Source organism: Aquarana catesbeiana, linkage group LG05, assembly GCF_042186555.1.
Source record: "Aquarana catesbeiana isolate 2022-GZ linkage group LG05, ASM4218655v1, whole genome shotgun sequence".
NCBI classification, from domain to species: Eukaryota; Metazoa; Chordata; class Amphibia; order Anura; family Ranidae; genus Aquarana; species Aquarana catesbeiana.
In genome coordinates, this window is record NC_133328.1 from 642522214 (window position 1) to 642533037 (window position 10824).

Sequence of the window (10824 nt, forward strand, 5' to 3'; positions counted from 1 at the left end):
GTGAAGTTCCACCTTTCGACACCGGTTGGTCATTTTCTTGCTTTCAGCCATTGGTTTTCTAATCTGGTATTAGCTTGCATGATGCTTCCTTCTCCCAGATCCCTCAGTACAGATGTTGAATGTGTCCTCTTCCCCCTGATGCCCCAGGCAGGAAGAGTGCATGAAGAAAATTACTTTAAACAGAAGCTATATTTTTGTTCATGACATATGCATGCTCTGCTTTCTTCTTAATAGTGCAGCACAGTGATTGTGCCTTCAAGTGGACCTTCACACTAAAATACCCCTTTGTATTCCTTCACACGACTTAATCTAAAAAAGCCAACTTTTTGGGGGGTATGTGTTTACCTTTTTTTCTTATCCTCTTCTTATCTTATCAGTCCACCCCACCCCCTGCCTCCATTCTTTTTTTTTTTCTTCAAATATAATTTTTATTCAAGTTCAAGAAGGTCCCAATGTAACATCATAAGCATACAAACAGTTGAGTTTGCAGCCTCTAACAACTTAGTATTATGAAAACGAAACGAGATTTTCTTTATTGCTTGAGTTAGATTTGCCTGTACATTAGTACACAGGCCTCCTGTAGATTTGCTTCTGCCCAGTGTTACCAATCAATTAGATTGAAATTTACTGACAAGACACCCGAAATTTACGGGCACAGCCACGTTTTTACTGGCTTTTCCAAAAGTTACAAAATTACAGTTTTAAGTGCAAATTTCAGTATTTAGGCTACAAAAAAGTACAGTATGCAATATGTAATTGAAGGTAGATATTACGGCAAGGAACATATATCTTGTTTTATTTACAATATGGTAAGTAAGTAGCTCAGGGACAGGGGGCAAGAAATTAGAATGGGTGGGCACACATGAAATTTACTCTCACAGTGATGCTGACAGCAGTGTGCAGCAGCACAGATCACCGACCCGACACGTCCCCAAGTCACAGGCTTTCTCCAGGTGGTCCCTTCAACCCACTCTAGTCCAAACAGCACTGACAGTCCATCTCCCGGCTTGCTTTGCTTCTGTCCCGCAGACCCGCACGCGGGCTCCCGGCCGCTCGCCTCGGCTCCCTTGCACTGTAACATCACACTACGCGTTCAAGCACCCCTTTGCCAGTTCCACCCTCCCACCAGTGGCACATATTTTTTACTGGCAACCTTTTCCTGTCACTGGCATTTACTGGCAGGAGAAAAGTGCCAGTTTTTTACTGGCTGCCAGTAAAATGACTGACGGTTGGCAACATTGCTTCTGCCTATTCTATAGAAGAAAATAAAAACTTACATTGCAACGGTACATAACTGGGTAGGGCTTCCCCTTCTTATTTTCCATTTTCCTTACAAGATATAGTAAAAGTAGATAGCTAGAAATGAAAAGAAGGGAGAAAAAGGGGGGGGGGAATGGGGGGGGGGATTAGAATTAGCAGAATTAGAAATTGGGGGGGAGGGAGTGGATAGTATAGAAGGTGGGATAGGGAGTCACAGCCATGGGTCAGGTTCACAGCACTATTTCAATGCTCGGGGTTATCAGGTGGCTTATGTTTCAAAAGGGCTCTCCCTTCATCTGAAAATATAAACATATCCCAGAGTCTCCACGTTTTCATGTAAGACTCGTGTCTGTCGTGCGCTGTTAGGAACAGATACTCAATATTTTTAATATCTTCTACTTTTCTCAGCCAATTTGCTGTGGTCGGTGAGTATTGTTGTTTCCAGAGTAGAGGAATGCAAGACTTAGCTGCATTGAGTAGATGCCTTAAGACTGATTTTTTGTATGCTCTAGCTGGAATATTTGATACATGTAGTAAAAAGAATGCGGGGTCATTTGGAACTGTATAATCTGTAAATTTTTGGGATATGGTACGGACTGTCGTCCAAAATTCTGTCAATTTAGGGCAGGTCCAGAAAATATGTAAGATCGTCCCTACGTCTCTCTGACATCTCCAGCACCTGCCTGATGTGTCAGGGAAAATGGAATGTAACCGGCTCGGTGTCAGATACCATCTTGTTAATATCTTAAAGTTAGTCTCTTGAATTTTGGTACACATTGAAGACTTGAGGGAGAATCTTAACATGTTCTGTATCTATAGTGTCCTGAAGGTACGATCTAAATCTGTCTCCCATTTTCCAATGCATGGTAGGTGTGGTTGTTCCTGAGGTGTGTTCAGTAGTGCATACGTTGTGGACAGTACCTGACGCATAGGGTCAGTTCCAGAGCAGAGCTCTTTAAAGTGGTTAATTGGCGGGAGTAGTGCTGAGGGTTAGGAAGGGAATGAAGAAAGTGGTGTATTTGTACCGCAGGCCAGAACGTGAGTTGGAAAGGGCCATGTGGTGTCCATCAGCTTCGCAATGTTGGGCCACCTTCCCTCGGTCACAAATCTGGAGGTATGTGTACAATCGGTATCTCGTAATGCTTGGAATGCCACTGGGGATAGTCCCGGAGAAGCAGGGGTGTCCCAGTACCGGGGTCAGTGGTGATTCTCTGGTCGTTAAGGAGGCTTTCAGGGAGGCTTGATAGCATTGCTTTAATGTATTTCCTATTAGCGGATGTGATTTAATGTCTTGAGGCAAGGAATCATAGCACCAAACCGCGCTTTATAGAGGAATTACTGATTGATTTTTTTTCTATTTGCGCCCAGAGTTTAAATTTTGAGTGACGTCTCCAATCGATGACTCTACCAAGGTGGATCGCTTGGTAATATCTACGGATCTCTGGAAGTGCTACGCTTCCGTATTGCTTTGGGAGGGATAGCTGAGTATGGGGAACTCTGGGTTTTTTATGTGCCCATACAAATCAGGTGAACATGGCTTGTACCTTTGTGAAATAAGAGGGCGGTATCCTAATCGGTAGGGCCTGAAATAGGAATAGGCATTACGGAAAAATGCTCATTTTTATTAGATTACACCTCCCGAACCAGGAGTGCAGTCCTTTGTGCCATTTTTCTAATAAGCCCCTGGTTTCAGCTAGTAACGGAGGGAAATTGTGTTCATCAGGGGCGGACTGATAACTCATGGGTCCCCGGGCAATAGGAGATTATGGGGCCCCCAGGCAATCAGAGATTATGGGGCCACACAGTATACACACACACAGTATACAATCACACAGTATACACATACATGTACACACAGTATACACAGACAGATGTAAAAAAAACACAGATTTCTACATACTGTCCCTGGTTTTACTGAGGCTGGCAACCCTGATGGGGCCCCCTAGTGGCCCAGGGCCCTCGGGCAGTGCCCGAGTGGCTCAATGGTCAGTCCGCCCTTGGTGTTCATATATCTGTGAGACGTCAGTGAGTATGTAAATACCTAAGTACTTCAGGGTAGATAATGTCCATTTAAAACTGAAACTAGTTTGTAGCGTTCGGAGGGTGCACAGTCTGAGCATGACTCCCATTGCCTCTGACTTGGAAAAATAAATTTTCAGATTGGAGATCGCGCCATAGGCCTCAAATTCCTTAAGGAGGTTGGGAAGCGATACTGTTGGGTTCGTCAATGTGAACATCATGTCATCAGCATATGCAGATATTTTGTGCTGGGTATTTCCTACTGTTAGGCCCTGTCTGTATTTTGTCTAATAGTGGATAGGAATGGTTCTAGGGATAGTGCGAATAAGAGAGGGGATAAAGGGCATCCCTGTTTTGTACCGTTTGTATGCAGAAGGGTTTCGATAAGACCCCATTCGCTTTCACTTGGGCAGACGGATTAGAGTAGATCCCAGCTTTACGACTGAGCATCACCTCCCCCAGTCCAACATGTCTCAACATTGAAAACATGAACGTCCAACTCACCCTATCAAATGCCTTTTCGGCATCAGTATTTAAAAAGACACATGGGGTGTTTGTGGATTGTGCGATGTGTAGAAGGTTTAGAACTTTTGTCGTATTGTCCCTCGCCTCTCTAGAGGGGACAAAACCGACCTGGTCTAAGTGGATCAGCTGTTGGAGGTGGTGTGCCAGTCGGGTGGCCAGTATCTTGGTTAACAGTTTGAGATCCACATTTAAGAGGGAAATTGGCCTGTAACTGCCGCAGGACGTAGGATCTTTTCCCTCTTTATGTATTACAGAGATGTGGGCTCGTAATGTGTCTCTTGTAAGCACCCCCCCTTTGCCAGTCTCGTTGTAAAGATTGACCATATGTGGGCCCAATATTTGGAGAAGTGTCCTATAATATTGGAGAGTGTAGCCGTCCGGGCCCGGGGCTTTCCCCGGTTCCATCGCCCCAACAGCTTGTTGGAGTTCCTCTATAGTAATGGGGGAGTCCAACTCCTCTCGAATTTCAGGAGAGACAGAGGGAATCTGAGATGACTCTATATATGCGTCTATTGTTGTCTGGGAAGGGGATGTCTTTGGTAAATTTAGATGTGAGTAGAAGTCTTTAAATGCATGTGAGATTTGGTTTGGGAGCGTTACTTTTTGGCCACTGGATTTAACAATTTGAGGTATGTATGTGGATAGCCTATGGTCTCTGACCATTTTCGCTAATAGCTTCCCACATTTATCTCCTGACTCGTAGCCCGCTTTACGGCAGATTTGAATGGCAGCTTTTGCCTTATACTGGAGCAAATCTGTTATCTGGTTACGTAGGAGCATCAATTCGGACTCAGAGGCAGGAGATGGGGCATGTTTATGTCTAGCTTCAGCCACTGACAATTTCTGTAGCAATTGAGAGAGTTGTTCGTTGCGTTCTCGCTTTATGCGTGAGCCGTGCTTGATGGGGACCCCTCTAAGCACCACCTTGTGTGCTTCCCAGAGAGTATATGGGTCTCAGTCTGGTGTGTTGTTCATTTGGAAGTAAAAGTTTATCTCCTTTGTTACATCTGTCAGTACCTCTGGGGTCTTTAGTAGGCTCTCGTTTAAACATCAAAAACTGTGTTTCTGTGATAATGTCTGGGATAGTGCATAGGTCAGAAAGATAGGTGCGTGGTCAGACCATGTGATATTCCCGATCATTGTGTCTCGTACAGCATGTAGTTGTGTGTGGGGGATCAGAAAAAAGTCAATCCTGGTATATGTCTTATGTGAGTTTGAGTAGAATGTATAACCTCGCTCACGGGTATGTTGTAGTCGCCACACATCAATTAGTTAGGCTCTATGTAGGGTCTTGGCAATACGTTTCAGTGGTCTTGTCGGAAATGGAAGAGGTGCCTGTCGAGGTATCTACCGAGGGTATTAGAGGGAATATTAAAATCTCCTCCAAGGAGCAATTGCCCTGACTTAAAATCTAGAAGTTTTTCCGTTACTCCTGCAATAAAGGTGTCTTGATGTTCGTTGGGAGTATATATGTTAGCCAAGGTCACCTGGGTGTCGCCCAGTTGTCCTTTGAGAAACAGGTAACGACCTGTCGGGTCTATCAGAGTGTCCTGGCTTGTCCAGGGAAGTCTACTAGATATCAAAATAGATACTCCTCTCGACTTGGCTGACGGATTTGTAGAGTGATCTGATGTGGGATAGGATTTGTTTTTGGAGGGGAGGGAGTTTATCGCTCCTGAAATGGGTCTCTTGTATGAAGGCTATGTCTGTATGGGATCTCTTTAAGTCATTTAGTAGCATTCGTCTTTTGTATTAAGGCCCTTAGCATTGAGCGACATTAATTTAATGATTTTAATGTTATCCATTGCCATAGTGTGTGTAGGGGAGAGGGGGGGGGGGGAGGGGGCAAAGGTTAAAGATTAGGGATCAAGTGAGAAATAAAAGAAAGGACAACGCAGGAAAGGGGGAAGGTAGATTAAGAAAGAGAAGGATAGATAAAAAGAGCAGCGCTAAGTGCCCTATAGCCTAAAGATAACTTTTTTTAGAAGCACTCCGCTCCTAGGGGGCAAGGATCAGTCCCCTCGAAGAGTGCGCTATCCTATTTGGGGGGAGGGGTAAGACCAGGTCCGCTATGTGAGGTCCCGGTCCTCCCATTCACCCCAGCTATTATTCTATAATATTGCAACAGTGTATATCAATTCTATAATCAAAAAAAGAGGGGAGAAAAAGAGTTCTAGGGACTTTGGGGAAGCCCAGACCTGGTGAGGTCACGTATTTCCATCCCTAGGGGACTTTAATTGAAATCATGACCTGGTAAGGTCAAATATTTCCATCCCTGACAAGTCAAAAACAAAGGAATTGGGGAAATAATCAAGAACTCAGAACACATTTATTCCATGTAAACAGTAGGTTATTGAGAATCCACTGACAGACCTCTTGTGCCTCGTTGGTGTGTTAACCCCATAGTCTCTGGATGACAGAGCTCGTTTATGGGTTTCTGAGGTTTCACTCTCTGCAGATGATATTCTTGCAGATCGAGCAATGTCATCTAATTGGTCAGCACTTGTTGGTTTATGGCCGCAAGTGGAGTCTCAGCACCATTCTATAGGTTCAAAATAATAAAACACAAACCAGAAATAAAGTAAAAAAAAAAAAAAAAAGGAAAACCCACAACCAAACACTTTCCCTTTCCCTACTGCAGAATAGTCATCCTAGAGGTTCGAAAGGTAAACAGTAGCAAGGAGATGGTTCCTAAGTTGTTTACACTGGAGGAGTTTATTGAGCGTTTTTTAAGCATGTTGGGGCCAGTGCATGAAGTGAGGAAGATGTTAGTAGAGGGGTAGAGATTGATGATGTGGGTTACAGGACATAGAATAGAGCAAGAGGTTGGACCGTATCAGTTGTAAGGGAAAGGGGTCCAGGGGCAAGTGGTTTGGCAAGTATCAGACAAAAGAACAAAAATAGGAATAGCTAGTTTTTAAACCACAATGTTCAGCACTTTCTGGTTAAGGTGGTAATTGACTGTGAGGGCTTTAAATTTACTCCAAAGCCCTATGTCTGGATTGGGATCTGTAACCATGACCTCTGCTGTGACCGACAGCAGCTCTTCGTGCTGAGCCACCTGAGATGCTGAACAGCTCCCTGTCTGATCCTTTGGACAATCTTGCCTTGTCTCTTGTTTTTGGTGAACTCTTTGCTCCTCCCATAAACTTCCTATTTAGGCCATGCCTCTACACTTCCTGTTTGCCAGATTATTGTGCTCTCTCCAGCCAATATCTTGCTCCTTTGTGTACCTGTAGCTGTCCTTATCTTCGCTACTACTCTTCCGTTGTAGTTGCATACCTCCCAACATTTTGAGATGGGAAGGAGGGACACCTACTGGCAAACCTATGTAGGCATAGGACACGCCCCTATTCCACACCCCCTTAAAAGAGAATTAACCAAGAAAAAGGTTCATTAAATCTACAAGGGCTTTTTTTTTACCACTACTATTCCTTTATATTGGCTTTTAAAATTTACAAACGCAGTAATTTAGAATTTGGATGAAAGGCTTAGCACCGGGGAACTTTTTTTGAAAGATAAAAAGTGCATTTTATATACAACTATATGGATCAGACCAAAATGAGGGACAAATGAGGGGGAAAGAGGGACAGAGGGATATTGCACCAACTCCCTCAAAATCAGGGACAGTTGGGAGCTATGGTAGTTGTGCCTCTGAAAAGAAAAGCAAATTAACCACTTGCCGACTAGCCGCCGTCATTATACTGGGGCAGGTCGGTGCGTTCCCATGAATCGGCGTAGCTGTACGTCGGCTACTTTAAGAGCCATAGCAGGCGCGCACATGCCTGCTGCATGGCGGGGGACCCGATGCGAGTGGCTGGTGGCCGCGATGTCTGCCGGCCACCCGTGATCGCGGGAAAGAGAGCCAGAATGGGGATCTGTCAATGAACACAGACAGATCCCAATCTGACAGGGGGAGGAGAGAGAGATCTGCTGTTCCTAGTGATCAGGAACAGCGATCTCTCTCCTCCTCTAGTCAGTCCCCCCCCCCCCACAGTTACAGCGGCAGGTTGGCTTGTTCGCACGAATCGGCGTAGCTGTACGTCGGCTACTTTAAGAGCCATAGCAGGTGCCCGTATGCCCGCTGCATGGCAGGGGACCCGATGCGTGTGGCCGCCATGTCCACGGGCCACCCGTGATCGCAGGAAAGAGAGCCAGAATGGGGGCCTGTCAATGTACACAGACAGATCCCCGTTTTGACAGGGGAGGAGAGAGAGATCTGCTGTTCCTAGTGATCAGGAACAGCGATCTCTCTCCTCCTCTAGTCAGTCCCCTCCCCCCCCACCGTTAAAAACACCTCTCTAGGGAACACATTTACCCCTTGATCGCCCCCTTCCCTGCCAGAGACATTTACACAGTAATCAGTGCATTTTTATAGCACTGATCGCTGTATAAATGTCAATGGTCCCACAAAAGTGTCAAAAGTGTCTGATCTGTCCGCCGCAATGTCGCAGTCCCGCTAAAAATCGCAGATTGCCGTCATTACTAGTAAAAAAAAAAAAAAAATAATAAAAATGCCATAAATCTATCTCCTATTTTGTAGACGCTATAACTTTTGCGCAAACCAATCAATATATGCTTATTGCGATTTTTTTTTTTTTTTTTTTACCAAAAATATGTAGAAGAATAGATATTGGCCTAAACTGATGAATAAATTCGTTTTTTTACTTTTTTTTTGGATTTTTATTATAGCAAAAGTAAAAAATATTGTTTTGTTTTTTTCAAAATTGTCGCTCTGTTTTTGTTTATAGCGCAAAAAATTAAAACCGCAGAGGTGATCAAATACCACCAAAAGAAAGCTCTATTTGTGGTAAAAAAAAGGATGTCAATTTTGTTTGGGTGCAGCATCGCACGACCGCGCAATTGTCAATTGTTAAAGCGACACGGTGCCGCAAAAAAATCTTCTGGTCTGTAAGTGGTTAAAAGTAGAAGTTACATTAAAAGTTACTTTTTAAGTTGAATGCTGCAATACACAATGTTGCTCTTTGGTATAGTTTCCTTTTGGATTAGTCTTGAAGGGACGATGAGAAGAAATGATTATAATAATAATAATAAGACGATGAAGATGAAGAGCATTTCTATGTCTGCTGTCGATTTCCATATTCTCTCCTCTCTCTCTCTGTTACAGAACAGCTTTATTCCACGGCTCAACCGACAAAAATATTTTTTTTACCACAGATATCATTTGCAGGGTTGATTTTTTTATAGAATAATTAAATCCTGGATTTTCATGTCCTGTAAAATGAGATATTGCTCAATCCTTCAGGAAATAAAGCGGCTGACTAATGAGATGTAATGCGGGTCGGGATCTGCATGGAGCGGCTTATAATGTAATAATATAACGCATCGCCCTGAAGAAAGGGGCCGTTCTGTTCTTGCTGCAAACTTACACATTATTGTCACCGGGCTACTGCGGGAAATTTTTTTTTTCAGCGACCTTCCTTATTATTTTACTTTGTGGGCGTCTCTGTTAAGTTCACCCGTGTCCTTCCCCCTCTTCCCATCACCAGTCTCTTTTATAATGTGATCGTCAGGACCAGTGGACCAGTAGCTGGTGGTTTTTTGTTTGGGGGCGGCAAACAACCGAACCCCCCCCCCCCTGGCAACTCAAACCCCCCCCCCCCGCTGTCTGCCGGTTGGTCACTTACCCCATCTAGGCGGCGGGCATCGGCGGGCATCCGAGGAGCGGCGGCGGGGACCGGGCCTCCAGGCTTCGGCCAGCGGCTCTTCTCCTCCTCGCTTCCACTGTGCGTCTCCTCCCCTCCTCCTAGTCATCCAATAGTATCTGCCTATCCTTTCAGCCAATCGGGTCACGGGTATCAGACCCGCCTTTCCGATTGGCAAGGAGGAGGATCAGTGTTGCAACAGCGAATATTGATTCGCTGTTGCAACACACCTGGGTGGGCTCCAGGTGGCACTCTCTGCGACCCGAGCCCACCCTATTTTGAAGCCTATTAGAGCTTCTGGTTCTAATCAGGTGCTTCAGAAAAAAAAACTGCCGCCGTAATTCATGCACCCGGTGCCCTGAAAGGGGCCAGACGCATGAATAGGGGGCGGCCATGGATAGATTCATGCTATGCATGAATCTATCCACTGCATAAAGGGGATGGCCTGGAGAGAAGGGGCGGCGCCCGGGCACTCCTAACGGAGGGGTCGCCCCTGGTCAGGACATTAAACAGCAACAAAGCTGAAAAGTTTGTGCAATAAGTGGGCTCTCTCTATGGGCTCATTTACACTTTCCATTGGAGGAGGCGGTAAAAAACTTTTTTTTACCACCACCCCCCCTTCCCACTGCTCCTCCTTAACCTCCTTAACCGCTTAAGGACCGCCCCATGTACATACTGCGGCAGGGCGGCCCTTAAGCGCAAAGTCACGTACTGTTGATTGGACATGGCGGTAGCCAATCAGCGGGTCCGACGGACCCGACGTCCACCAGAAACCTGGCATTAGCCTTGAGAGAGGCAGAACAGCTATGTAAACAAGGCGGATCGCCGTTCTGTGAGTAAGAAAGACAGAGATCTTGTGTTTCTGCTAAGCAAGAACACAAGACCCTAACCCTCTCTCCCAAAGTTCTGTTATCAGGTATAAAATCTCTTTGCATTCAAGAAGTGTCCCACTCAATCTACCTCGCGTTACACCCACCATATACAGAAGGATGTCAGCTATCTCTCGCCCTGGAGGTTCTCATTAGACTGAAGGAGGCCTGGGACCTTGCTACATACACGATTCTGCACTTCTGGGTCCCTACCCAGCAGAAGCTGATCAGTGGGTGCCGGGCAATGGATGTCCGCTGGCACCCGCTAATCAGCCAGGAAACACACAGGACCAGTGGTGGAATTATAGGGGTCGCTGAGATCGCCATGGTGACTGGGCCCCTTGCTGCAGGGAGCCTGTATGTGTGTGCATGTGTTTAACAGTGGCGGTGCGTCCATAAGGGCGCACAGGCGCCGCCCCCTCTCTCCAGCCACCCCCTCTATGACCAATGGAAAGATTCATGCATAGCACAGTGGCAGCATTTGA

The 10824-nt window shown here is 45.5% G+C and overlaps 1 long non-coding RNA gene across 1 annotated transcript; it reads left to right on the forward strand.

The window, feature by feature from the left end:
• The first annotated feature begins 5654 nt into the window (after nt 1-5654).
• On the forward strand, nt 5655-6404 carry LOC141146184 (uncharacterized). The gene is made up of 2 exons (XR_012244750.1): nt 5655-6153; nt 6353-6404. It is a non-coding gene; the product is annotated as an uncharacterized lncRNA (long non-coding RNA).
• Nucleotides 6405-10824: the final 4420 nt, after the last annotated feature.